Here is a 27,330-nt window from a genome sequence, read left to right on the forward strand (position 1 = left end):
CATGATTTTCATCCCCTCCTACTTCTTCATGGCTCCTGAGACCTAGCCTGTGGGGATGCACAGCTAGCACCACTGCCCGTGTCCTATGAAGGGAAACGGCACAAGGAGAGGAAAGGACAGAGAGAGATAGACACAGGGAGAGAGTGTTGGCCAACACATTAGAAGAGAAAGAGAAAAAACACAGGAGGAAGGCAAGAAACTCACCAGCTGGAGTCATCCCCCTGGATTCAACCTACTGCTAGCAGGGCCGGTTCCAGGGGTCTTGCCACCCCAAGCAGCCCCCCCAAAAAAGCCACAATCGCAATCTGCAGCAATTCAGCGGGAGGTCCTTCGCTCCGAGTGAGGGACCCTCCGCCGAATTCCCGCCGAATACCTGAAAGTGCCGCCCCGCTCAGGAGTTGCCACCCTAAGCACCTGCTTGATAAGCTGGTGCCTGGAGCCGGCCCTGACTGCTAGAGAGGACACACCATTTATGGACAAAGAAATGAGCAGCCCCTGAAAATGGGGACCTTGTCTCCCTCCTAACCACAGCTACTCAGGAATCTTTTCCTACAAACCGAGCCTCAGCTAACGACAAGTCTCAGCCTGGAGGCAGGTGGGCTGTTACCAGAGTCCTCCCCAAACCAGACACTTATCTCACTGATGGTGACGGCAGCTCCGCTCCCAGCTCAACGGCATCTGCATAGCCTGGCATAACAATGCTCACTGTCACATGGCTCTTGTGCGCTTTCCATCTCACAACAGGGGTGGGCTCTTACCCTTGACTTCTTTGTCTGTGGTACTAAGCACAACACAGATGGGAAAAACAAAAGCTATCATCAGAATCTGCAATATTGTATATGTTCTTCTTCTGTTGAGAAAGTGGAGAAGGAAAAGTTATTTACTTATTCCCATAATACAAGAACTAGGGGTCACCAAATGAAATTAATAGGCAGCAGGTTTAACACAAATAAAAGGAAGTTCTTCTTCACGCAGCGCACAGTCAACTTGTGGAACTCCTTACCTGAGGAGGTTGTGAAGGCTAGGACTATAACAATGTTTAAAAGGGGACTGGATAAATTCATGGTGGCTAAGTCCATAAATGGCTATTAGCCAGAATGGGTAAGAATGGTGTCCCTAGCCTCTGTTGGTCAGAGGATGGAGATGGATGGCAGGAGAGAGATCACTTGATCATTGCCTGTTAGATTCACTCCCTCTGGGGCACCTGGCATTGGCCACTGTCGGTAGACAGATACTGGGCTAGATGGACCTTTGGTCTGACCCGGTACGGCCTATCTCCCATTACACCTTTATAGATACAATTAAAAAGCATGCAACGCACATTCAATTTCTGGAATTCCTGGCCAGGGAACCCTGTGAAAGCCACGGCTATAACAGGTTTCAAAAAAGAACTAGGTAAATTCATGGAGGATCGGTCTATCAATGGCTATTGGTCAGGATGGGCAGGGATGGTGCCATTATCCTCTGTTTGCCAGAAATTGGGAATGGGCGACACAGGATGGATCACGTCTCGATTCCCTGTTCCATTCCTTCCCTCTGAAGCACCTGGCATTAGCCACTGTCAGAAGACAGGACACTGGGCTAGATGGATCCTTGATCTGACCAAGTACTGCCCTTCTAATGTTTGTATGTTGAGCAGCCTGTTGCACCTGCACCCAAGAGAGTCACTATGCAGAAGAGACTATTGTCTCTTCCCCTGGATGTAACTCCACAGCTACTCCCAAAATAGGGAAATTCTTCTCCCACACCCAGAACAAGAAGGAAAACTTTTATAAGAAACCAAACCCACCTAAAGTGAAGCAGCCGCCTGTAATCAGCCTCTACCATGCATTTATCTTAAGCTTCAGCCGTGCTGCTACAAGTCATGAAGTGTTACGTGCGAGGCAGAAAGCTGAGGACTGCTCATGTCTGCTTAGAAGGATGTTCAGGCTGATCAGATCCACTTCTGCCAGCTTCTCCTCGGGCTGGGGCTCCTGGACACTTCCTCTGGAAGTGCACCTGCAAAACCCACCCATGAGCCATCAGTACAAACAGTTCGATTCATGCATGAAATCTTGCCCTCATCCCTGCCTTCCTCTCCCTTGTCATCTACCTGAGCCCGACTCGATGAACAGAGATGAGTAATCAGAGTCACCACTCCACTTCAGCACCCACTGCCCCTCATGATTTTTCTCTGCTCTTCCTTCTCCATGGCTCCCAAGACCTAGCCTGTGAGGATGCACACCTAGCACCCTGCCCGTGTCCTATGAAGGGAAATGGCGCAAGGAAAGGTAAGGACAGAGAGAGAGAGAGAGAGAGACAGACAGACAGACAGACAGACAGAGGGTGTGTGTTGGCCAACATACTAGAGGACAGACAGAGAGAGAGAGACAAACACGGGTGGAAGGCAAGCAACTCACCACCTGCAGTCATCCTCCTGGATCCAACCTTCTGCTGCAGAGAACTTGCCGCTCCTGGCCAGAGAACTGAGCAGCCTCTGAAAATGGGGACCTTGTGCCCTTCGTAACTACAGCTAGTCAAAAACATTTTCTTACAAACCCAGCCCCAGCTAATGTGGCGTCCCTACCAGGAGCAGGGAGGGCCGTGAGCAGAGCAATCACCAAAACAGACACTTATCTCATTGAGAGTGGCAGCTGTTCCGCTCCCAGTTGGATGGCTTTTGCGTGGTATCGATAATACTCGCAGTGTCATCGCTCTCCTTCGCTTTCCATCGCATGAGGGCAGTAGATTCTGGCACATGACTTATTTTCCCTTGGTACTAAACCCAGCACAAGGGGAGAAAACAGATCAGTTACCACCTTAGTTCATAATGTCTTCTAGGCTCTTCCTTTCAACTCTCCCGCATGGCACGGCACTACCCTCAACCCTCTTCCCGTTATACCGTTAGCATTGCAACCAAAAGCACCCCTTGCAACGGCACCCAACATAGTCACTCTGCACAGCAGACTCTGGCCCCTCCCCAGCCTTAATACCACAGAGCCCCATACCCAACGAGGAAGCACACGGGCTGTGAAGAATACTACAGTGAGTACAGATGAGGATTTCAAAGCACTGACCTCTTATCACAGCCAGTTAAGCGGGAGGCAGGAAGCGCAGGACTATTCATGTCTCCTTAGAAGAATGTCCAGGCTGCTCATGTCCACTTCTGCATATTCTCACCCATCTAGGGCTCCTGGATGATTCCTCTGGAAACTAATAAAGCCAAGCAAGTACCATCACTACACAGAGTTCTATTGGTGTATTTAATCTTGACCTCATCCCTGCCTCCCTCTCTCATCCCATCTCCATCCACCCGACTCGATAAACAGAGACTGAGTCAACACTGACAGACACCGATCCACTCTAGCGCCCACTGTCCTGCATGGATTTTCATCCCCTCCTACTTGTACATAGCTCCTGAGACCTAGCCTGTGGGGATGCACACCTAGCACTCGTGCCGTCTCCTTTGGTAGGACACGGGCAGAAGAGGAGGCAAGGACAGAAAGACAGACAGACAGAGAGCGTGTGTTGGCCAACACAGAGGAGAGAGAGAGAAAAACATGGGAGGGAGTCAAGAAACTCACGAGCTGGAGTCATCCCCCTGGATCCAACCTTCTGCAGCAGAGGACACTGCTTGTGGTCAGAAAAATGACCAGCCCCTGAAAATGGGGACCTTGTCTCCCTCGTAACCACTAGTTAGGAACCTTTTCTTACAAACCCAGCCCTAGCTAAAGGGGTGTCCCTACCAGGAGGTGGGCCGTGAGCAGAGCAACCACCAAACCAGACACTTATCTCACTGAGAGTGGTGGCGGTTCCACTCACAGATGGACGGCTTTTGCATCGCATCAACAATGCTCGTGGTCTCGTCGCTCTTGCTCGCTTTCCATTGTATGAGGACAGTAGACTCTGACGCGTGACTTCTTTTCTCTTGGTACTAAAACCAGCACAAAGGAGGTAAATAATTAAGTTACCCTCTCAGTCGGCAATGTCGGGTAGGCTTTTTTCACCTCTCCCACACAGTGGGACTCCGTCCTCAACCCTTTTCCCATTACACATTTAGGACAAAAAGTAGAAAGGACCCCTTGCAACAACCACCGAAAAAGCCACTCTGCACTGCAGACTCTGCACAGAAATGCCAAACCCCCAGAAAAATATGCAGCAATTGGGCTTGCTTTTGGCTTAATTGGCTCGTGAGTTGCTTGTTGACTGGTTTTTGGCTTGTAGGTTGTTCCTCATTGTAGCTTCTTGCCTTTTTTATTGATCGGCTCCCAGCAATCGGGGGCAAGCAGGAGGAAAGAGGGGAAGAGAGTCCACAGCGGGCCCACCACAGTCCCAGACTGCACACCAGGCGAGATCTAGTCACAGATCTTTGGGGTTCTTAGGGATTGGCATGTTCTGAAATGGAATTAGCTTGATTTTTCGCTTAGACTCATAGACTTTAAGGTCAGAAGGGACCATTATGATCATCTAGTCTGACCTCCTGCGCAATGCAGGCCACAGAAGCTCACCCATCCACTTCTATAACAAATCCCTAACCTATGTCTGAGTTACTTAAGTCCTCAAATTGTGGTTTGAAGACCTCAAGTTGCAGAGAATCCTCCAGCAAGTGACCCGTGGCCCATGCTGCAGAGGAAGGCAAAAAACCTCCAGGGCCTCTGCCAATCTGCCCTGGGGGAAAACTCCTTCCCGACCACAAATATGGCGATCAGTTAAACCCTGAGCATGTGGGCAAGACTCACCAGCCAGCATCCAGGAAAGAATTCTCTGTAGTCACTCAGATCCCACCCCATCTAACATCGCATCACAAACCATTGGGCATATTTACCTGCTAATAATCAAAGATCAATTAGTTGCCAAAATTAGACTAGCCCATCATACCATCCCCTCCATAAACTTATCAAGCTTAGTCTTGAAGCCAGAGCTATCTTTTGTGCCCACTACTCCCCTTTGAAGGCTGTTCCAGAACTTCACTCCTCTAATGGTTAGAAACCTTCGTCTAATTTCAAGTCTAAACTTCCTAGTGTCCAGTTTATATCCATTTGTTCTTGAGTCCACATTGGTACTAAGCTTAAATAATTCCTCTCCCTCCCTAATATTTATCCCTCTGATATATTTATAAAGAGCAATCATATCCCCCCTCAACCTGCTTTTGGTTAGGCTCAACAAGCCAAGCTCTTTGAGTCTCCTTTCATAAGACAGGTTTTCCATTCCTCGGATCACCATAGTAGCCCAGGCAACTGCAACTCTGGTCCCTTCCCCAGCCTTAATCCCACAGAGCCCTGTACCCAATGAGGATGCACATGGTGTCTGAAGAAAATTACAGCAAGTACAGATAAAGAATTCCAAGCACTGACCATTTACTCACAGCCAGTTATGCAGGAGGGAGAAAGCTGAGGACTGTTCATGTCTGCTTAGAAGGATGTTCAGGGTGATCAGGTCCACTTCTGAGAGTCTCTCCTCCGGGTAGGGCTCCTGGACAATTCCTCTGCCAGCGCAGCTGCAAAAGCCATGCATCAGACAGCATTACACACTCAAACAGAGAGTCAACATCAAGAGTATCCACTCCACTCTTGCGCCCACTACCCTGCATGATTTTGGTCCCCTACTTGTTCATAGCTCATAAGACCTAGCCTGTGCGGACGCACAGCTACCACACCTGACCATGTCCTACGAAAGGAGACAGGACAAGGAGAGGCAAGGACAGAGAGAGAGAGAGAGACAGACAGACAGAGAGTGTGTTGGCCAACACATTAGAGGAGAGAGAGAGAGAAAAACATGGGAGGAAGTCAAGAAACTCACCAGCTGGAGTCATCCCCCTGGATCCAACCTTCTGCTGCAGAGAACACACTGCTTGTGGACAGAGAAATGACCAGCCCCTGAAAATGGGGACCTTGTCTCCCTCGTAACTACAGCTATTCAGGAACCTTTTCCTACAAACTCAGCCCCAACTAACGACAAGTCCTGGCCTGGAGGCAGGTGGGCCGTTACAAGAGTCCTCACGAAACCAGACACTTATCTCACTGATGGTGACGTCTGCTCCACTCCCAGCTTCATGGCATCTGCATAGCCTGGAATCAACAACGCTCACTGTCTCACGGCTCTTGGGCGCCTTCCATCTCACAATTGGGGTGGCCTCTTACCCTTCACTTCTTTCTCCGTGGTACTAAACACAACACAAGAGGGAAAAACAGAAGTTATCAGAATCTGCAGTGTTGTGTAGGTTCTTCTTCTCCCATTACACCTTTATAGATACAATTAAAAAGCACGCAACACACACTCAGCCTTTGGAGCTCCTGGCCAGAAAATGCTGTGAAAGCCAAGACTATAATGGGGTTCAAGTAAGAACTAGGTACAGTAACTCCTCACTTAACGTTCCCGTTATGTTCCTGAAGAATGTGACTTTAAGTGAAACGATGTTAAGCAAGTCCAATTTCCCCATAAGAATGAATGTAAATGGGAGGTTACGCTGCAGGGAATTATTTTTTGCCATACAATACAGTACTATAGTTGGGGGGGTTCCCCCGCCTTACCCCACACAGGCACAGCCCACTGGCACTGGCGACAATGAGGCAGGCAAGGAGGCTGGAGGTGCGGTAGGCTAGCAGAAGCACGTTGCACAGGAGCAGCGGCAGCTTCCCCTCTCTGCAAGCACCAGGGTCGGGCGCCTCAACCCTCGGCCACCCACGCCGCCTCTTCCCCCAAGCCCCCACCCTTAACCTGCTTCTTCCTCCCCCCTCCTTCCCCTTTACTTCATACACCCCGTCCTCGCTCCTGCCCGCAGCAATCAGCTGGCTTGCGGCGTTTGGAAGCAGGGGAGGGAGGGGGAGCCTACACAACGAGTCTTCACTCCCCGTCCCCGGACGCCACAAGCCAGCTGATTGCCACAGGCAGAAGGCGATGGGGGAAGGCACTGATCCACGGGGTCTGCTGGCGGGCGGGAAGTGCTGGGGGGGGCATAGGAGAGCTGATGGGGGGCTGCCGACTGTGGACAAAGCAGGCAGCCAAACGCTGTTATAGCGAAGCATTGCACAACTTTAAAAACAGCATGTTTTGTAATTGAGCAGGGACCTAAGATTGAAACAATGTTAAGCGAGAGGATGTTAAGTGGAGAGTTACTGTCAATTCATGGAGGATGAATCCATCAACGGCTATGAGTCACGATGAGCAGGGATCGTGTCCCTGGCCTCTGTTTGCCAGGAGCTGAGAATGGGTGACAGTGGATGGATCACTTGGTAATTCCCTGTTCTGTTCATTCCTTCTGGGGCACCTGACATTAGCCACTGTCGGTAGACAGGATACTAGGCTAGATGGACCTTTGATCTGACCCAGTCTGGCCATTCTTACGTTCATATGTTAAGCAGCCTGTTGCACCTGCATCCAAGACAGTCACTGAGCAGAGGAGACTGTTGTCCCTTCCCTTGGTCATAATCCCACAGAGCCCCATGGCCAACAAGGAGGCTCACGGCCTCTGAAGAAAACTTGAGTGGTACGGATGAGGGATAGAGGCCATAATTGTTCACTCACAGCCAATCATGGAGAAGGCAGAAAGCTGAGGACTCTTCATCTCTGCTTACAAGGATGTCCAGCCTGCTCAGGTTCACTTCTTCCAGTTTCTCCTTCGGCTCCAGCTCCTGGACAATTCCTCTGCAAACTAATAAAGACAAGCAGGAGCTATCACTACACAGAGCTCTATTAACACCCTCATCCCTGCCTCCCTCTCCCATCCCATCTCCAGCCGCCCCAGTCGAGGAACAGAGACTGAGCCCACACTACCAGTCACCGCTCCACTCTACAATCCACTGCTCCCCACGGGTTTCGTCCCCTAGCTCGCCTGCCCGTGTGCTATGAAGGGTGAGTGTTGGGCAGGAAGGAGAGAGAAGGGCTGAGGGGCCCCATGGGTGGAGGGAGAAATGGGGGTGCAGATTGGGGAATGTTGGACAAAGGAGAAAAGGGCACTGGGGGGCCCACAGATCTAGGGACAGAGTGGGGTGCAAGTTGCGGTGGGAGGAAAGAAAAAAGGGGACTGAGGGGCCCAATGGATGGGGGAAATGAACTGGGGGGGCTGTTGGGGAGGAAGGGGCGCTGATCAGTCCCTACAGGTGGAGGCGCAGGTTGTGGTGAGCTGGGAGGATGTTGGAGAGAGATGGGGTCAGAGGAGTCCCTTGAATGGAGGAATGAACTGGGGGATACAGGTGTGTAGGTTGGGGAAAGTTGTTGCAGGCTGGCGAGTGGTGGGGAGGGAGGGAGGGGTCCGAAGGGGGCTATGGGAGAAGGCATGTACGGGGGAAAGTAGGGATGGGGTGCAGGTTGGGGTGGCCTAGAAGGTATTGGAGGGAAAGAAAAGGACTGAGGGGCCCAACGGATGGGGGGATAGACGGGGGTGGGTTGGTTTCGGCTAGAGGATTGGAGAAGGCTGCAGGCATAGGGGGCGGGGTGTGTGGGTAGGTTGGGGACTGGGGAAGCAGGTTGGGGGTTAAAGGGGGGATGAGGAAAGTCGGGGCGGGCTGGGGGGTGTGGGAGGGAAGAGGAAGGTTGTGGGGGGCTGAGGGGGCTTAGAGAATGTCACGGGGAGCTGGGGAGGTTGGGGGTGGGGGAGGTCGCGGCGCACTAGGGATGCAGGGGGGCTGGGGGCACCAAGGGGGCTTGGGAAATTTACAGTGTGCTGGAGGCACCGTGGGGGCCCATGGGGGGAGGGAAGCTTGCGGCACACTGCAGGTGTGTGGGGAAGGTTGGTGGTCCATGAGGAGTTGGGGAAGCTCACAGCAGTGCGGGGGCACGTGGGAGGTCGCGGGGGGTGTGGCTGGGCAGGGTGCTGTGGGAGCTGGGGGGAGGAAAGGCGCGCTGGGAGGGTGGGGAGCTGTGGCTGGGTGAGGGATGCGGGGGGTACCGGGGTGAGGGAGGTGCTGGGGATGCTATGGGGATGGGGGGGCTGTGGCTGGGTGGGGGGGGAAGGCGCGCTGGGGGTGCCGGGGGAGGAGGAGGGAAATTCACAGAGCATTTCCTGCATGGAGCAAGAGTGACACCGTGTGGCCACATAGAGTAATGCACAGAGCATTTCTCTCAGAGGAACAGTGACACCATGTGGCCATGAAGAGTAATGCACAGAACAGTTCCTGCATGGAGCAACAGTGACACCGTGTGGCCACGCAGGGTATTGCACAGAGCATTTCTCACGGAGCAACAGTGACACTGTGTGGCCACATTGGGCAATGCAGAGAGCATTTCCTGGAGCCAAGTGGGCAGTGAGCAGAGCAATCACCAAAACAGACACTTATCTCATTGAGAGTGGTGGCTGGTCCACTCCCAGCTGGATGGCTCTTAGCAAGCATTACTGATGCCAGGTATCTCATCACTCTCACTCGCTTTCCATCGCAGGAGGGAAGCAGACACTGACCCTCCACTTCTTTTCTATTGGTACTGACCCAGCACAAAGGGGGGAAAACAAACAGGTTAGCATCTCAGTCAGCAACGTTACATAGGCTCTTCTCCCATTTTCCACACCCCAGACCTCCACCCGTAACCCTTCTTCTGTTACACCTTCAGGACCACAACTAGAAAGAAGCCTGTTGCAACTACACCCAAAACAGCCACTCTGAACAGGAGACTTGTGCCTTTCCCTCATCTGAATGCCACAGAGCCACATACCCAACGAGGAACAAAACTGGAGTGACAACAGAGGAGGGATTCCAAGCTCTGACCGCTTACTCACACCCCGTTATGTGGAAGGTAGAAAGTTGAGGCCTGTTAATCTCTGCTTAGAAGGATGTCCAGGCTGCTCAGGTCCAGTTCTGCATATTCTCGTCCGGCGAGGGCTCCTGGATGATTCCTCTGCAAACTAATAAAGGCAAGCAAGTACTGTCACTACACAGAGCTCTATTGGTGCATTTAATCTTGCTCTCATCCCCGCCTCCCTCTCTCACCCCATCTACATCACCCCACAAGGGCAGAGACTCAGTCAACACCCACAGTCACTCCTGCACTCTAGTGCCCACTGCCCTGTACTATTTCGGTCCCCTACTTGTTCACAGCTCACAAGACCTAGCCTGTGGGGATGCACACCTACCACACCTGCCCATGTCTTCTGAAGGGAGACAGCACAAGGTGAGGCAAGAACTGATAGAGAAACAGAGAGAGAGAGACACAGAGACAGAGACCGAGTGTGTGTTGGCCAACACATTAGAGGAGAGAGAGAGAAAACGGTGGGATAGAATCAAGAAACTCACCAACTAGAGTCATCCTCCTGGATCTAATATGCTGAGGAGGACACACCAGCCCTGGCTAAAGACATGAGCAGCCCCTGAAAATGCGGACCTTGTCTCCCTCAAAACCACAGCTCGTCAGGAACCTTTTCTTACCAACCCAGCCCCAGCCGATGGTGTGTCTCTACGTGGAGTCAGATGGAGCGTGAGCAGAACCCTCAACAAAACAGAAACTTATCTCAGTGTCGGTGGCGTCGGCTTGGCTCCCAGATGGACGGCTCTTGCCTGGCATGAACAATGCTCACAGGCTCGCTGCTCTCACTCACTTTCTATCGCATGAGGGCAATAGAATCTGACATGTGACTTCATTTACCTTGGCACTAAATGCAGCAGAGGGGAGAAGAATAAAGTAAATTAGCATCTCTGTCTGCAATGTTGAGTAGTCTTCATTTCACAGCTCACGTATCCCATGGCTCCACCCTCAACTACTTTACAGCTGCAACTAGAAGGGACCCATTGTAACTGCACCCAAAATAGTCACTTTGGGATTAAGGCTGGGGAAGGGACAAGAGTCTACTGAGCAAAGAGCCTCGTACCCAACTGTGACCAAGTGGGAATGTTCGCAATGTTTTCTCTGAATACTGTGTGGGTGCCTCAGTTTCCCCTATGCCTTTCTTAAATATCTAGGTGTGGGGGATCAGGGTGTATGATTTTTGCAGAGCCTTAGAGGGCCCCTGTGATACTGTCTGCAAAGAGAATGGCCGGTACTCTCTCCTGGCAACTAACGGCCTGGGCCCCTCCTCTGTTCTCTGACACCTTCAGTTGGCCCCTTTGCAAAGAGATCCAGTGACCTCCTGGCCCGGGAAAGAGATAAAGGCCAGAGAGAAGGGGCTGGAGAGTCTCTGATTGGAGCTGGCTGGGAAAATGGAGGGGATCCCAGACGGGGCTCTGGCCTCCCTGGGCCCCTCCAAGATGGACCTAACTGAAAGGGTCCTGTGATCTGTACTTGCAACACCTGACTTGGACTGTGTTCCTGTCATCTAAATAAGCCTTCTGTTTTACTGGCTGGCTGACAGTCATCATGAATCGCAGGAAGCCAGGGGTGCAGGGCCTTGTCTCCCCCAAACTCCGTGACACCAATGAGGAAGCACAAGACCTGTGAAGAAAACTACAACGAGTACAGATAAGGAATTGAAAGCACTGACCTCTTACTCACAGCCAGTGAAGCGGGAGGCAGAAAACTGAGGACTGTTCATGTTTGCTTAGAAGGATGTTCAGGCTGAGCAGGTCCATCTCTGCCAGCTTCTCCTCCGTCAAGGACTTCTGGACAATTCCTCTGGAAGAGCAGCTGGAAAAGCCATGCATGAGCCATCACTACACACATCTCTATTGGTGCTTGAAATCTTGCCCTCATCCCCGCCTCCCTCTTCCATCCCATCTACATCAGCCCCACTCGATGAACAGAGACCGAGTTAACACCGACAGTCACCACTCCGCTCCCGTGCCCATTACTCTGCATTATTTTCATCCCCTTCTACTTCTTCATGGCTCCTAATACATAGGCCATGGGGATGCAATCCGAGCACGCCTGCCTGTGTGCTACAAAGGAAGACAGCACAAGGAAAGGCAAGGACAGAAAGAGAATGTTGGCCAACACAGTAGAAAAGAAAGAGAGAAACATGAGAGGATGGCAAGCAACTTTCCACCTTCAGTCATCCTCCCAGATCTAACTTCCACTGCAGAGGACACACTGCTACTGGCCAGAGAACTGACCAGCCCCTGAAAATGGGGACCTTGTCTCCCTCATAACGACAGCTACTCAGGAACCTTTTCTTACAAACCCAGCCCCAGCTAATGGGGTGTCCCTACCTGGAGGAGCAGAACCCTCAGCAAAAGAGATACTTATCTCAGTGATAGTAGCGGCTGTTCTGCTCCCAAATGGACGGCTGCTGCCTGGCACCAACAACGCTCACCGTCTCGTCACTCTTACTCGTTTTCCATCACGAGGGCTGTAGACTCTCACACATAAGTTACCAGCTCAGTCGGCAACGTCTCGTAGGCTCTTCTTTTTGCCTCTCCTGCACAGCGGGACTCCACCCGCAACCCTCTTCCCATTACACCTTTAGGACTACAAGTAGAAAGCACACCTTGCAACTACACCCGACAGAGTCGCTCTGCACAGCAGACTCTGGTCCCTTCCCAGCCTTAATCCCACAGAGCCCCGTACCCAACAAGGAACCACATGGTCTGTGAAGTAAACTACAGCAAGTACAGGTGAGGAATTGAAAGCACTGACCACTTACTCATAGCCACTTAAGCGGGAGGCAGAAAGCTGAGAACTATTCATGTCTCCTTAGAAGGCTGTCCAGGCTTCTCAGATCCACTTCTGCCATATTCTCAACTGGTGAGGGCTCCTGGATGATTCCTCTGCAAACTAATAAAGCCAAGCAAGAACTATCACTACACAGAGCTCTATTGCTGTGTTTAATCTTACCCTCATCCCTGCCTCCCTCTGCAGTCCCATCTACATCTGCCCCACTTGATGAACAGGGACTGAGTCAATGCCAACAGACACCGCTCTACTCCACTATCCACTACCCTGCAGGATTTTTGTCCCCTCCTACTTCTTCACAGCTCCCGATACACAGCTTTTGGGGCTGCACACCTAGCACACCTGCCCGTGTCCTAGGAAGGGAGACAGCACAAGGAGAGGAAAGGAGAGAGTCCATGGGGCTGATCAATGGACGTTCAGTAGGAATTTGGGGTCCGTGCATCAGTGGCTTAGTTCTATGATATCTGGGGGTGGGGACTGCACTGTGAGGTAGAGGGGTTTAGGGTTCCCAAGCAGTACTGAGGGAATGTGGGATTCATAAACCTTGGAGAGTAAGGGCAGGGTGGAGGGGGTTGAAAGGCCCCAGTGTGGCTGGGAAGGGTAACAGGAATTGGAGAGGGAAGCCTGGCTGGCTGTGGGTGGCATGGGGAAATGCGGTGCTGGGGAAGTGGGGCCCAGCAAAGGAGAAATAGGTTGGAGCCAATTGGGGCTGAGGTGTAGGGATTGGGTGTCATGGAGGATGTTGGGGTGCCCTCAGATGGGGAACAGATGGGGTGGATTGGAGGGCCACGTGCAGGGGGCAGATTGAGGTGGGGTGAGCGGAGTGCTGGCAAATGTGGGGATGCCGGAGCAGGTTGGAGGAGGTTGAATGTGTCCCGGTGGGGGGCAGGCTGGAATGCACAGAAGGAGATGCTGGGTGCATTACCTCAAGTGACCACCTGTTGTCACTAAGTATTTTCCTCCCAGAGCAAGAGTGAAACCTGGGGGCCAATCCAGATAACTCACAAACCATTTCCCCTCATCAAGGGACAGTGACAATGAGGGTCGACTCGGGGTGAATGCACAAAGTATTTCCCTCATGGAGCAGCAGTGTCAGTCAGAGGGTGGCCTCTTGGGAGAATGGAGACAGCATTTATCTCATGGAGCAAGACACACACCGGGTGGGCCAGGGCCGGCTCCAGACCCCAGCGCGCCAAGCACGTGCTTGGGGCAGCATGCCGTGGGGGGGCGCTCTGCCTGTCGCTGGGAGGGCAGCAGGCGACTCCGGTGGAACTCCCGCAGGCGTGCCTGCGGATGCTCCACCGGAGCCGTGGGACCGGTGACCGCCAGCGCGCCCCCCCAGTGGCATGCTGCCGTGCTTGGGGCGACGAAATTTTAGAGACGCCCCTGGGGTGGGCACTCTGACTACTGGACAAAGCATTTCCTTCATGGAGCAATTGTGCATCACCCTGCGTGGCCACACGGTGTCACTGTTGCTCCACGCAGGAACTGCTCTGTGCAATACCCTGCGTGGCCACACAGTGTCACTGTTGCTCCATGCAGAAACTGCTCTGTGCATTACCCTGCATGGCCACATGGTGTCACTGTTGCGCCATGCGCAAAATGCTCTGTGCATTACCTTTCGTGGCCACACAGTGTCACTGTTGCTGCGTGAGAAATGCTCTGTGCATTACCCTTCGTGGCCACACAGTGTCATTGAAGCTCCAGGCAGGAACTGCTCTGTGCATTACCCTGCGTGGCCACACGGTGTCAGTGTTGCTCCATGCAGAAACTGCTCTGTGCAATACCATGTGTGGCCACTCGGTGTCACTGTTGCTCCATGCAGGAACTGCTCTGCGCATTACCCCACATGGCCACACGGTCTCACTAGTTATTTCCCTCATGGAGCCACAGAGACACTAGATCGGGGTCAGCAACCTCCAGCAGCTGCGTGCCAAAGACATCACGGGAGCCAATTTTCAATGGCACACGGCTGCCTGCCGGGACTCCAGGGTGCCATTAAAAATTCTGCCAGCGCGGCAAGCCGCAGGGTCCGCGCTCGCGGGTTGGAGCACTGGGCCGAGCGCAGAAAGGCACCGGCCCCTCCCCTGCCTTCTTCCCTCCCCCGGATCCCTGCCCCCGCACGCAGAGCTCTGGGGCCGGGGCTGCACGCTCCTGTGGGGCAGCATAGGCTGGCTCTGCTTGGAGGCTCATGGTAAGGGGATTTGGGGCCGGGGGGCTTTGGTAAGGGGGGGGGCAGTCAGGGGACAGGGAGCAGGGTTGGTTGGATGGGGGTGGGATCCCGGGGAGTGGCTAGGGGCGGGGGTCGCTGGAGGCAGCAGACAGGGAATAGGGGGGTGGATGGGGCATGGGAATTCTGGGGGGTGGGGGCTAGATAGGGGTCGGGAGCAGTTAGGGTGGGGGGGGCGTGGCTCTGGAGGAGGTGGTCAGGGGACAAGGAGCTGGGGGGGTTGGATGAGGCAGAAGTTTTGAGGGGGACTGTCAGGAGGCAGGGGTGTGGAGGGGGTTGCGGCAGGCAGGGAGCAGGGGGACGGTTGTATGGCTCAGGATTTCTGGGGGTCCTGTCGGGGGTGGGGAGTGGTTGGATGGGGTGTGGGAGGTCGGGGGTCTGTCTCAGGGTGTGGATAAGGGTTGGGGCAGTCAGGGGGTAGGCAGGGGACAAGGAGCTCCGGGGGCTGGATGAGGCAGTAGTTTGGGGGGGGCTGTCAGGAGACAGGGGGAGGGTTGTATGGCTCAGGAGTTCTGGGGGTCCTGTCAGGGGGTGGGGGTGTGGCAGTCAGAGGACAGGTAGGGGGTAGGCTCCTAGGGGGGCAGTCAGGGGACAAGAACAGGGAGGCTTAGCTAGGGGATAGGGTTCTGGGGGGCAGTTAGAGGCAGGGGGCCCAGGAGGGGGTAGTCAGAGGAGAAGGAGCGGAGGCGGTTGGGGGTTCGGAGGGGGGCAGTCACCCAGCCCTCTGCCCTAAGCCCTGATCCCCCCCCCACACACACACACCCAGGCCCCTGCCCTGAGCCCTGTACCTCCCTCATACACACCCAGCCCTCTGTTGACTCCTTCACCCCACCCCAGCCCTGACTTCTGGCACCCCCACACATACCCAGCCCCCCCGCCCTGACACCTGCACCCCCCGCACATGCCCCCAGTCCTCTGCCCTGACTCTCGCACCCCTGCACATCCCACCCCCACCCTGAGCACCAAACGGGAGCTCCTGCACCCCCACTCACATTCCCACCTGCACCCCTCACACCAAATGAGAGCTGCCCAGGTAAGTGCCCCCACCCCCAGACCTCCTGCCCCAACCCTGAGCCCCCTCCCTCATTCTAGCTCCTGGCAAGACCCTTCACCCCCAGCCCTGTGCTCCGTCCCCTCCCACCCTCAGCTCAGTGCAGAGAGAGGAAGAGAATGGGCCAGAATGAGGGAGAAGGTAGCTACCTGCTCTATGTGGGCACTGCCCCACCCAGCCTGCTGGCGGCCCAGTAGAACAGAACCCCAGACCAGCAGCAGGTTGAACAGGCCAGCGATGTAAGATCAACCTTTTAATTAAATTTTAAATAAAGCTACTTAAACATTTTGAAAACCTTGTTTATTTTACAATACAACACTAGTTTCTATGTCTATATATTATATAACTAAAGAGACCTTCTGAAAAACATTAAAATGTATTACTGGCAAGCGAAACCTTAGAGTGAATAAATGAAGACTCGGCACACCGCTTATGAAAGGTTGCCAACCCCTGATATAGACAATAACGCTATTTCACTCCAGTGTCTTCCTAAATGTTAATATTGGTTTTTTGATCTTTGAATCACAGCTATAAACAATAGACAAGACCCGAGCTAACATTTACCCTTCTATCTCTAACAATACGGGCTGCATTTCAAACCTCTATTCCTTTACAGATCTTCCTACCCAGTCTTTAAAGTTCGGCCATGGGTCAAGGTCAGTTTGTGAGTTAATTAACTCTTGCTGGCCCCGTCACCTTACAATGAGATATTACATTACACGCAGATCACCACAAGATCTCTGTGGCTTTGAGCTCCTTAGGAACTAGCCTTTAAAATGCTCTTTGCCACTGACCAATCCCTGTGAGAAGAGTGCAGGTCTCCCCTTTCTAGCTCCTCTTGGGCCGCTGGCACTTGCTGGGCAAAGAGACCACATGCTCCTGAGGGAACGGAGGTCTCTCCTTTACAGTGCTTTTCTCTCTGCCCCATTCGAACGCCCCTGGCTTAAGGACAACCCTGTAAGGAAGGTTTGGGTCTCTTTTGCCAAGCAAATTAAACCACAGGTCACTTTGACACTCCCGGCAAAATGACTGCCCTGTAACCAGGGTGTAAGGTCTTATCCCTCGCACGCTTAAACTAGGGGAGCCTTTTTGTGCCTGTGGCTGAGCGACACCCCACCCCTTGAGAAGGCTTGAGCTTCCGTTTCTCTTTGTGGGGGAATTTCCTGTCACTATTATTTCTACTGGACTTTTGAGATTTGAAGTGAAATCTTACTTGCGACCTATCCAGGTCAGATGCAACATGGTGTGGCGAAGGGGCAGCTGTAAGAGGATGGTGGAGGCCGTGGAAAATTTGCCCCTTTTCTCAAAAAAGCCAAGAAATGGCCCAACCATGCAAATGTCACACCGTCTGGAAATGAACAGGTGAGTGGGGGGCTCCTTTCAGACCCCCACTTCCACCTCATCCTTCCTCAAGTCCTTTTGCCCTGCCCAATTTACACCGCTCAACCAACCACAACTTTGACCCTTTGTTTTCTTGTGTACAAGAAAGACACCGTCGCACTGATGAGTGTTCAACTGTAGACATTCGGACAGCTCCCTCAGCTGTGTCCAAATTCCAGGCCTTGTCTCTCTTTGGAGATAGACAGAGGAGATTCCTAGGGCTACATCCGAAGGGATTGATGTGGCTATCCTTTCTGAAATGTGTTAATGTTCAGGTATTGTAAGCACATGCGGTGGTATTCAGAGCCAGCACGTGGGTGCACCTAACCCTACTAACAGGACTGCGTCACAAGGAAGAGAGGTCTTTTCTGGTTAAGATTAGGGAGCACAAAGTTATTTTCTTGGTGAGGTAGGAAGGTAAGTCCAGAAGGGTGTCGCTGAGAGATGGAGGATTGATCGGAAAGGAGACACTCAGCAGGATCCCTCCCTTACCAGTTCATTTCCAGATCTTTTCACATTGGGGACTTCCCCCCGCCCCCTGCACACACCGAGTTTAAAGAAGGCGTATTTTACTAAAGAAAGGGTGACAGCCCTGTAATCAGGGTTCAGGCCCCTTTTCTCCTGTCTACATTGGCCCTCTTAATGGCACCCAACATAGTCACTCTGCAGAGCAGATTCTGGCCCCTCCCCAGCCACAGAGCCCCATACCCAAGGAGGAAGCACACGGCCTATGAAGAAAACTACAGCAAGTACAGATGAGGAACAGCCAGTTATGCAGAAACCCCGAGGACTATTCATGTCTCCTTAGAAGGATGTCCAGGCTTCTCAGATCCACTTCTGCATATTCTCCTCCGGCGAGGGCTCCTGGATGATTCCTCTGCAAACTAATAAAGCCAAGCAAGGACCATCACTACACAGAGCTCTATGAATGTCCTCATCCCTGCCTCCCTCTCCCATTCCATCTACATCCACGGGACTCAATGAACAGAAACTGAGTCAACATCCACAGACACTGCTCCACTCTAGCGCCCACTATCCTGCATGATTTTCATCCCCTCCTACTTGTTCATAGCTCCCGAGACCAAGCCTGTGGGGATACACACCTAGCACTCCTGCCCCTGTTCTATGAAGGGAGATGGCACAAGGAGAGGCAAGGACAGAGACAGAGAGAGAAAGAGTGTTGGCCAACACACTAGAGAAGAGACAGCGAGAGAGAGAGAAACACAGGAGAAAGGCAAGTAACTCACCATCTGGAGTCATCCTCCTGGATCCAACCTTCCACTGCAGAGGACACACCGGTACTGGCCAGAGGACTGAGCAGCCCCTGAAAATAAGGACCTTGTCTCCCTCATAACCACAGAAGAGCCTTCACCTAACAAGACACTTATCTCACTGACAGTGGTCCTTGCTCCACTCCCAGCTGGATGGCTCTTCCTTGGCATCAACAATGCTTAGAATCTCCCAGCTCTCGCTCCCTTTCCATGGCATGTCCGGAGTGGACTCTCGTTTTTCCCCCTAGTGCTGGGTTTAGTACCAAGTGGAGAGTCAATCAGTTAGCATCTCAGTCTGCAACATGCATAGGTTCTTCTTCTCCCATCTACCACACCTCAGGGCTCTGCCCTCAACTCTCCTCCCATTACAGCTTTAGCACTACAACTAAAAAGCAGCCCACTGCACCTACATCCAAAATACTCACTCTGCACAGGAGACTTGTGCCTTTGCCTTGTCTGAATCCCACAAAGCACCATGTCCAATGAGGAAATTCAGAGCCTCTGAACAAGACCGGAGCCAGTACAGATGAGGGATTCCAAGCACTGACCGCTTACTCACAGCCAGTTGTGCGGGAGGCAGAAATCTGAGGACCATTCACGTCTGCTTAGAAGGATGTCCAGGCTCCTCAGGTCCGCGTCCGCCACTTTCTCCTTCAACTGCTGCTCCTGGACAATTCCTCTGCAAGCGCAGGAAATGAGCGAAGCAAGAGCCATCACTACACAAAATTCAATTGGTGCAGGTAATCTTGCCCTCATCCCTGCCTCCCTGTCCCATCCTATCTACATCAGGCCCACTTGAAGAGAGACAGTCAACATCCACAGTCACCCCTCCACTCTAGCGCCCACTACGATGCATGATTTTCATCCCCTCCTACTTGTTCATAGCTCCAGAGACCTAGCCTGAGGGGATGCACACGTAGCACTCCTGCCCATGCCCTGTGAAGGGAGACAGCACAAAGAGAGGAAAGTGGGGAGGGGGAGAGAGAGAGAGAGGATGTGTGTTGGCCAACACAGTAGAGTAGAGTAGAGTAGAGAAGACAGAGAGAGAAACAGAGGAGGAAGGCAAGCAACTCACCACCTGGAGTCATCCTCCTGCATCTAACCTTCTGCTGCAGAAGACACTGCGCTATTGGCCAGAGAACTGAGCAGCCGCTGAAAATGGGAACCTTGTCTCCCTCATAACCACAGCTACTCAAAAACATTTTCTTACAAACCCAGCCCCAGCAAATGGGGCATCCCTACCAGGAGCAAGGTGGGCTGTGAGCAGAGCAATCACCAAAACAGACACTTTCCTCATTGACAGTGGTGGCTGTTCCGCTCCCACTTGGACAGCTTTTTTGTGACATCAATAATTCCCATCGCTCTCGCTTGCTTTCCATCGCATGAGGGCAGTAGACGCTGACTTCTGACTTCTTTTCCCTTGGTACTAAACCCAGGACAATCGGAAAAAACAAGGAAGTTACCATCTCAGTCTGCAACGTACATAGGTTCTTCTTCTCGCATCTACCGTACCTCAGGGCTCAACCCTCCTCCCATTACAGCTTTAGCACTACAGCTAAAAAGCAGCCCAGAGGAAGGGAAACCCTGCCCAAGCACAGCAGAGACACTCCCCCGGCACAGAGGACTGAGGGAAACCCTACCCAAGGGGAGAGAAGCTAAGCAGCCTGAAAAGCAGGGCTAGAGACACTATCCCTGCTCATCCTGACTAACAGACATTGAGGGACTGATCCTCCATGAATTTGCCTAGTTCTTTTTTGAACCCGATTTTAGTCTTGGCCATCACAACATACTCCGGCGAGGAGTTCCAGCCCTAATCCCACAGAGCCCGTACCCAATGAGGAAGCACACGGCCTGTGAAGAGAACTACATCGAGTACAGATGAGGAATTCCGAGTTGCGTTTGGTCCTGCTTTGAGCAGGAGGTTGGACTAGATGACCTCCTCAGGTCCCTTCCAACCCTGAGATTCTATGGTTCAGTGACAGCTTACATGAGAGGCAGAAAGCTGAGGACCCTTCATGTCTCCTTAGAAGGATGTCCAGGCAGTTCAGTTCAGGTCCACCTCTGCCAGTTTCTCCTCTGGAGACACCTCCTGGATGATTACTCTGCAAACTAATAAAGCCAAGCAAGAACTCTCTCTACACAGAGCTCTATGAAGGCTCTCATCCCTGCCTCCCTCTCCCATTCCATGTACATCAGCCCCACTTGAACACAGATGGAGTGAACATGGACAGTCACCACTCTACTCCACTATCCTGCATGATTTCTGTCCCTTCCTACTTCTTCACTGTTCCCGAGACCGAGCCTGTGGGGATGCACCCCTAGCACACCTGCCCATGTCCTAGGAAGGGAGACAGCACAGGGAGAGGAAAGGGGGGAGGGGGAGGGGGAGAGAGAGAGAGAGACCAACACAGTACAGAAAGGAGAGAGAGAGACAAAGAAAGAGAGCGAAACGCAGGAGGAAGGCAAAGAACTCACCAGTTGGTGTCATCCCCCTGGATCCAACCTTCTCCTGCGGAGGACACACTGCTTGTGGACAGAGAAATGACCAGCTCATGAAAATGGGGACCTTGTCTTCCTCCTAACCACAGCTACTGAGGAATCTTTTCCTACAAATCAAGCCCCTGCTAACGACAAGTCCCGGCCTGGAGGTGGGTGGGCCGTTACCAGAGTCCTCACCAAACCAGACACTTATCTCACTGATAGTGACAGCTGCTCCACTTCCAGCTCCACAGCATCTGCATAGCCTGGCATCAATAATGTTGGCTGTCTCACGGCTTTTGCGTGCTTTCCATCACACAACGGGGGTGGGCTCTTACCCTTGACTTCTTTCTCCCTCTTGTGTTTTGCTTAGTACCACAGACAAACAAAAGTTACCATCAGAATCTGCAGTGTTGTGTAGGTTCTTCTTCGCTCATCTCCCATTACACCTTTCTAGATAAAATTAAAGAGCACACAACGCACACTCAACTTCTGGAATTCCTGGCCAGAGACTTCTGTGAAAGCCAAGACTATAACAGGGTTAAAAAAGGAACTAGGTAAATTCATGGAGGACAGGTCCATCAATGGCTATTAGTCAGGACATACAGGGATGGTGCCCTTATCCTCTGTTTGCCAGAAGCTGGGAATGGGCGACACAGGATGGATCACGTCTCGATTCCCTGTTCTATTCATTCCCTCTGAAGCACGTGGCATTAGCCAGTCAGAAGACAGGATACTGGGCTAGATGGACCATGGGTCTGACCAAGCATTGCCATCCTTACATTCGTATGTTAAGCAGTCTGTTGCACCTGCACCCAAGAGAGTCACTGTGCAGAGGAGACTACTGTCTATTCCCCTGGATGTAACCCCACAGCTACTCCCACAATAGGGAAATTCTCCTCCCACACCCAGAACAAAGCAGCAAAGGTTTACGAGAAACCAAACCCACCTAAAGGCAAGCAGCCATCTGTGCTAAGCCTCTACCCTGCATTCATCTTAGGCTTCAGCTGTGCCGCTGAAGTAATGAAGTGTAGTTATGCGGGAGGCAGAAAGCTGAGGACTGCTCATGTCTGCTTAGAAGGATGTTCAGGCTGATCAGATCCACTTCTGCCAGCTTCTCCTCGGGCTGGGGCTCCTGGACACTTCCTCTGGAAGTGCACCTGCAAAACCCACACATGAGCCATCAGTACAAACAGTTCGATTCATGCATGACAACCTGTCCTCATCCCATCCTCCTCCTCCCAGGCCATCTACCTGAGCCCCACTCCATGAACAGAGACAGGTAAACAGAGTCACTGCTCCACTTCAGAACCAACTGCCCCTCATGATTTTTCTCTGCTTCAACTTCTCCATGGCTCCCAAGACCTGACCTGTGGGGATGCACACGTAGCACTCCTGCCCATGTCCTACGAAGGGAGACAGCACAAGGAAAGGCAAGGACAGATTGAGTAAAAGTGTTGGCCAACACACTAGAGAAGAGAGAGAGAGAGAGAGAAACACGAGAGAAAGGCAAGCAATTCACCACCTGGACTCATTCTCCTAGATGCAACCTTCTGCTGCATAGGACACACTGCTCCTGGCCAGAAAACTGAGCAGCCCCTAAAAATGGGGATCTTCTCTCTCTCTCAAAACCACAGCTAGTCAGGAACCTTTTCTTACAAACAGCCTCAGCAAACGGGGCATCCCTTTCAGGAGCAAGGTGGCCCATGAGCAGAGCAATCACCAAAACAGACACTTATCATTGACAGTGATGACTGTTCCATTCCCAGTTGGACGGCTTTTTCAAGGCACCAATAATTCTCCCAGTCCCATCACTCTAGCTCGCTTTCCATCGCATGAGGGCAGTAGACTCTGACTTGTCACTTCTTTTCCCTTGGTACTAAATCCAGCTGAAAAACAAGTCAGTCACCATCTCAATTGGCAGTGTTGGGCAGCCGCTTCTTTTTGCCTCTCCCACATGGTGGGGCTCTTTCCTGAACCCTCCTCCCATCACGCCTTTAGGACTACAAGTAGAAAGCACCCCTTGCAACGACACCTGGAATAGTCACTCTGCACAGATGACTCTGGTCAGACACACCAAACCTGTGGGGAAAACACATAGAAGTTGTGCTTCCTTTTGGCTTGTAACTTATTGCGTCTTGTAGCTTTTTGCTTCCAGCAAGCACGGACAAGGAGGAGCAAAGGGGACGGCTAGTTGAAGTGCACAGCGGGCCCACCACAGTCCCAGACTGCACGCCAAGGGAGATCTAGTCATTGAGTGTTGGGGTTCTTAGGGATTGGCTTGTTTTGGCCTTGTTTACAAATGGGTTTATCTTGATTTTTGGCTTATTGTCAAAGTCGGGGGTGCTTATTTCCCCAGTGAAAGTTAGCAACTGTGACTCCGGTCCCTTCCCCAGCCTTAATCCCAAAGAGCCCCATACCCAACAAGGAAGCAAACAAAGTGTGAAGAAAATCACAGCAAGTACAGATGAGGAATTCCAAGCACTGGCCACTTAGCCACAGCCAGTTATACACGAGGTAGAAAGCTGAGGACTGTTCATGTCTCCTTAGAAGAACGTCCAGGCTCCTCAGGCCCACGTCTGCCAATTTCTCCTCCGGCTGCTGCTCCTGGACAATTCCTCTACAAATGCAGCAAATAAGCCAACCAAGAGCCCTCACTACAAAAAAATTCAATTGGTGCGTGAAATCTTGCCCCCATCCCTGCCTCCCTCTCCCATCCCATCCACATCAGCCCCACTAGAGCAGAGACTCAGTCAATACCCACAGTCACCGCTCCACTCTAGCGCCCACTGCCCTGCATCATTTCAGTCCCCTACTTGTTCATAGCTCATAAGACCTAGCCTGTGGGGATGCACAGGCAACACACCTGCCCGTGTCCTACGAAGGGAGACAGCACAAGAGGAGGCAAGGACAGAGAGAAAGGCAAACAGACAGAGTGTGTGTTGGCCAACACATTAGAGGAGAGAGAGAGAGAGAGAGAGAGAAAGAAACGTGGGAGGGAGTCAAGAAACTCGCCAGCTGGAGTCATCCCCCTGGATCTAATATGCTGCCAAGGACACACTGGTCCTGGCCAGAGACATGAGCAGCCCCTAAAAATGGGGATCTTCTCTCTGTCAAAACCACAGTCAGTCAGGAACCTTTTCTTACAAACCCAGCCCCAGCTAACGGGGCGTCCCTACCAGGAGCAAGATGGGCTTTGAGCAGAGCAATCACCAAAGACGATACTTATCTCATTGAGAGTGGTGGCGGTTCCGCTCCCAGATGGACGCCTTCTGCCTCGCATTAACAACGCTTGCAGACTCATCGCTCTTGCTCTCTTCCCATTGCACGAGGGCAGTAGACTCTGGCCTGTGACTTCTTTTCTCTTGCTACTAAACCCAGCACAAGGGGGAAAAACAAATCAGTTACCCTTTCAGTCAGCAACTTTGGGTAGGCTCTTATTTTCCCCTCCCGCACACAGTGGGGCTCCGCCCTCAACCCTATTCCCATTACACCGGTAGGACTACAAGTAGAAAGCACCCCTTGCAACGACACCCGAAATAGTCACTTTGCACAGCAGACTCTGGTCACACACACCAAATCTCAAGGGGGAAAATAAAACACAGAAATTGGGCTTGTTTTTGGCCTGTAGCTTATTGCTCGTTGTAGCTTGCCGCTTCTGGCAAGCAGGGGCAAAGGGGGGAGAGAGTCAGGGGTGCACAGCGGACCCACCACAGTCCCAGACTGCACGCCAGGAGAGATCTAGTCATTGAGTGCTGAGGTTCTTAGGAATTGGCTTGCTTTGGCCTTATTGGAAATAGGATTAGCTTGATTTTTGGAATACTGTGAATTCAGGGTTCTTATCTACCCAGTAAAAGTTGGCAAGTATGACTTTGGTCTCTTCCCCAGCCTTAATCCCACAGTGCCCTATACCAAACAAGGAAGGAAACGGCCTATGAAGAAAGTTACAGTGAGTACAGATGAGGAATTCCAAGCACTCACTGCTTACTCACAGCCAGTTAGGCAGAAGGCAGAAACCTGAAGACTGTTGAGGTCTCCTCAGAAGGATGTCCAGGCTGCTCACGTCCACTTCTGCATATTTTCGTCCAGCAAGGGCTCCTGGATGATTCCTCTGCAAACTAATAAAGTCAAGCAAAAAAAAATCACTACACACAGCACTACTGGTGCATTTAATCTTGCCCTCATCCCTGCCTCCCTCTCACATCCCATCTACATCCGCTCGACTCCATGAACAGAGACTGAGTCAACATCCACAGACACCGCTCCACTCTAGCGCCCAATACCCTGCATGATTTTCATCTCCTCCTATTTGTTCATAGCTCCCGAGATCTAGCCTGTGGGCATGCACACCTAGCACTCCTATCCGTGTCCTATGAAGGGAGACAGCACAAGAAGCAGCAAGGACAGAGACAGAGTGTGTGTTGCCCAACACATTAGAGGAGAGAGAGAGAGAGAAAAAAACATGGGAGGGAGTCAAGAAACTCAAGAGCTGGAGTCTTCCCCCTGGATCCAACCTTCTGCTGCAAAGGACACACCCCTCCTGGCCAGAGAAATTACCAGCCCCTGAAAATGGGGACCTTGTCTCCTTCATAACCACTAGTTAGGAACCTTTTCTTACAAACCCAGACCTTGCTAATGGGGCGTCCCTACCAGGAGCTGAGCCGTGAGCAGAGCAGTCACCAAACCAGACACTTCTCAGTGACAGTGGCCTCTGCTCGCCTCCCAGATGGACGGCTCTTGCCTGGCATGAACAATGTTCACAGGCTCGCTGCTCTCATTCACTATCCATCGCATGAGGGCAGTAGACTCTGACGTGTGACTTCTTTTTCCTTGGTACTAAACCCAGCAGAGGGGAGAAAAGCAAAAAAAGAAAACAGCATCTCCATCTGCAATGTCGCATAGTCTTCATTTTACAGCTCCTGTATCCCACGGTTATGCCCTCAACCCATCTCCCATCACTATTTTACACCTGCAACTAGAAGGGACCCATTGTAACTGCACCCAAAATAGTCACTTTGCTCAGGAGACTCTTGGCCCTTCCCCCACCTTAATGCCAAAGAGCCTCATGCCCAACGAGGAAGCACAAGGCATGTGAAGAAAAGTACAGCAAGAACAGATGAGGAATTCAAAGCACCAACAGCTAACTCACAGCCAATTATGTGGGAAGCAGAAAGCCTAGGAATGTTCGTGTCTGCTTAGAAGGATGTTCAGTTTCTTCATGTCCACATCTGCCAACCTCTCCTCCCGCTACAGCTCCTGGGAAATTCCTCTGGAAATGGATCTGCAAAAGCCAAGCATGAGCCATAACTACACACATCTCTATTGATGCTTGAAATCTTGCCCTCATCCCTGCCTCCCTCTTCCAGCCCATCTACATCTACCCCACTTGATGAACAGAGACCAAGTTAACACTGACAGTCACCCCTCCACTTCCGCGCCCGCTACCTTGCACAATTTTCATCCCCTCCTACTTCATCATGGCCCCTGAGACCTACCCTGTGGGGATGCACACCGAGCACACGTGCTCGTGTCGTACGAAGGGAGACAGCACAAGGAAAAGCAAGGACAGAAAGAGAAAGGGTGTGTGTTGGCCAATGTACTGGAGAAGAGAGAGAGAGAGAGAGAGAGAGAGAGAGAGAAAAAAAAAAAACACAGGAGGAAGGCAAGCAACTCGCCACCTGGAATCAACCTCCTGGATCCAACTTTTTCTGTAGAGGACACAGCGCTTGTGAACAAAGAAATGAGCAGCCCCTGAAAATGGGGACCTTGTCTCCTTCAGAACCACACCTAGTCAGGAATATTTTGTTACAAACCCAGTCCCAGCTAATGGGGCGTTTGTATCTGGATTCAGGTGGGCAGTGAGCAGAGCAATCACCAAAACAGATACTTATCTCATTGACAGTGGCGGCTGCTCCGCTCCCAGCTGGACGGCTGTTGCCTGGCATCCAAAATGCTTGCAATCTCGTCGCTCTCACTCGCTTTCCATAACATGAGGTGAGCCGACGCTGACCTTCCACTTCTTTTCTCTTGGTCCTGAACCCAGCACAAGGGGGTGGAGGAGAAACAAACGAGTTAGCATCTCAGTTGGCAACATCACATAAGTTCTTCTCCCATTTACCGCACCCCAGACCTCCACCCATAACCCTTCTTCCGTTACACCTTCAGGACCACAACTAGAAAGCAGCCTGTTGCAACTACACCCAAAACAGCCACTCTGAGCAGGAGACTTGTGCCTTTCCCTCCTCTTAACCCCACAGAGCCATGTACCCGACCAGGAACAAAACTGGAGCGAGAACAGATGAGGAATTCGAAGCACCGACCGCTTACTCACAGCCAGTTATGTGGAAGGCAGAAAGCTGAAGACTGTTAATCTGTGCTTAGAAGGATGTCCAGGCTGCTCAGGTCTATGT

General features: G+C 52.1%; 3 long non-coding RNA genes across 9 annotated transcripts; all 3 read right to left on the bottom strand.

Moving 5' to 3' along the window:
- Window positions 1-355: 355 nt before the first annotated feature.
- LOC123354273 lies at window positions 356-3,331 on the bottom strand. Of its 2 annotated transcripts, XR_006574717.1 has the most exons (4): window positions 3,057-3,331; window positions 2,400-2,758; window positions 1,790-1,998; window positions 356-781 (listed from the first exon to the last, which is right to left on the bottom strand). It is a non-coding gene; the product is annotated as an uncharacterized LOC123354273 (long non-coding RNA). The 2 variants fall into 2 exon arrangements; XR_006574718.1 differs by lacking the exons at window positions 2,400-2,758; window positions 3,057-3,331 and adding an exon at window positions 2,093-2,280.
- Window positions 3,332-3,465: 134 nt separating this feature from the next.
- LOC123354271 lies at window positions 3,466-7,735 on the bottom strand. 2 transcript variants are annotated; one of them, XR_006574715.1, is made up of 4 exons: window positions 7,504-7,735; window positions 5,779-6,128; window positions 5,345-5,476; window positions 3,466-3,913 (listed from the first exon to the last, which is right to left on the bottom strand). It is a non-coding gene; the product is annotated as an uncharacterized LOC123354271 (long non-coding RNA). The 2 variants fall into 2 exon arrangements; XR_006574716.1 differs by having other exon boundaries at window positions 3,854-3,913; window positions 5,334-5,476.
- A 10,757-nt stretch (window positions 7,736-18,492) lies between these two features.
- Window positions 18,493-22,820, bottom strand: LOC123354269. 5 transcript variants are annotated; one of them, XR_006574700.1, is made up of 6 exons: window positions 22,446-22,820; window positions 21,870-22,326; window positions 20,430-21,373; window positions 19,685-19,868; window positions 18,868-19,121; window positions 18,493-18,692 (listed from the first exon to the last, which is right to left on the bottom strand). It is a non-coding gene; the product is annotated as an uncharacterized LOC123354269 (long non-coding RNA). The 5 variants fall into 5 exon arrangements; XR_006574699.1 differs by lacking the exon at window positions 22,446-22,820 and having other exon boundaries at window positions 21,870-22,080; window positions 22,175-22,397; XR_006574698.1 differs by lacking the exon at window positions 22,446-22,820 and having other exon boundaries at window positions 20,430-20,551; window positions 20,918-21,373; window positions 21,870-22,397.
- Window positions 22,821-27,330: the final 4,510 nt, after the last annotated feature.

Source organism: Mauremys mutica, chromosome 21, assembly GCF_020497125.1.
Source record: "Mauremys mutica isolate MM-2020 ecotype Southern chromosome 21, ASM2049712v1, whole genome shotgun sequence".
NCBI classification, from domain to species: domain Eukaryota; kingdom Metazoa; phylum Chordata; order Testudines; family Geoemydidae; genus Mauremys; species Mauremys mutica.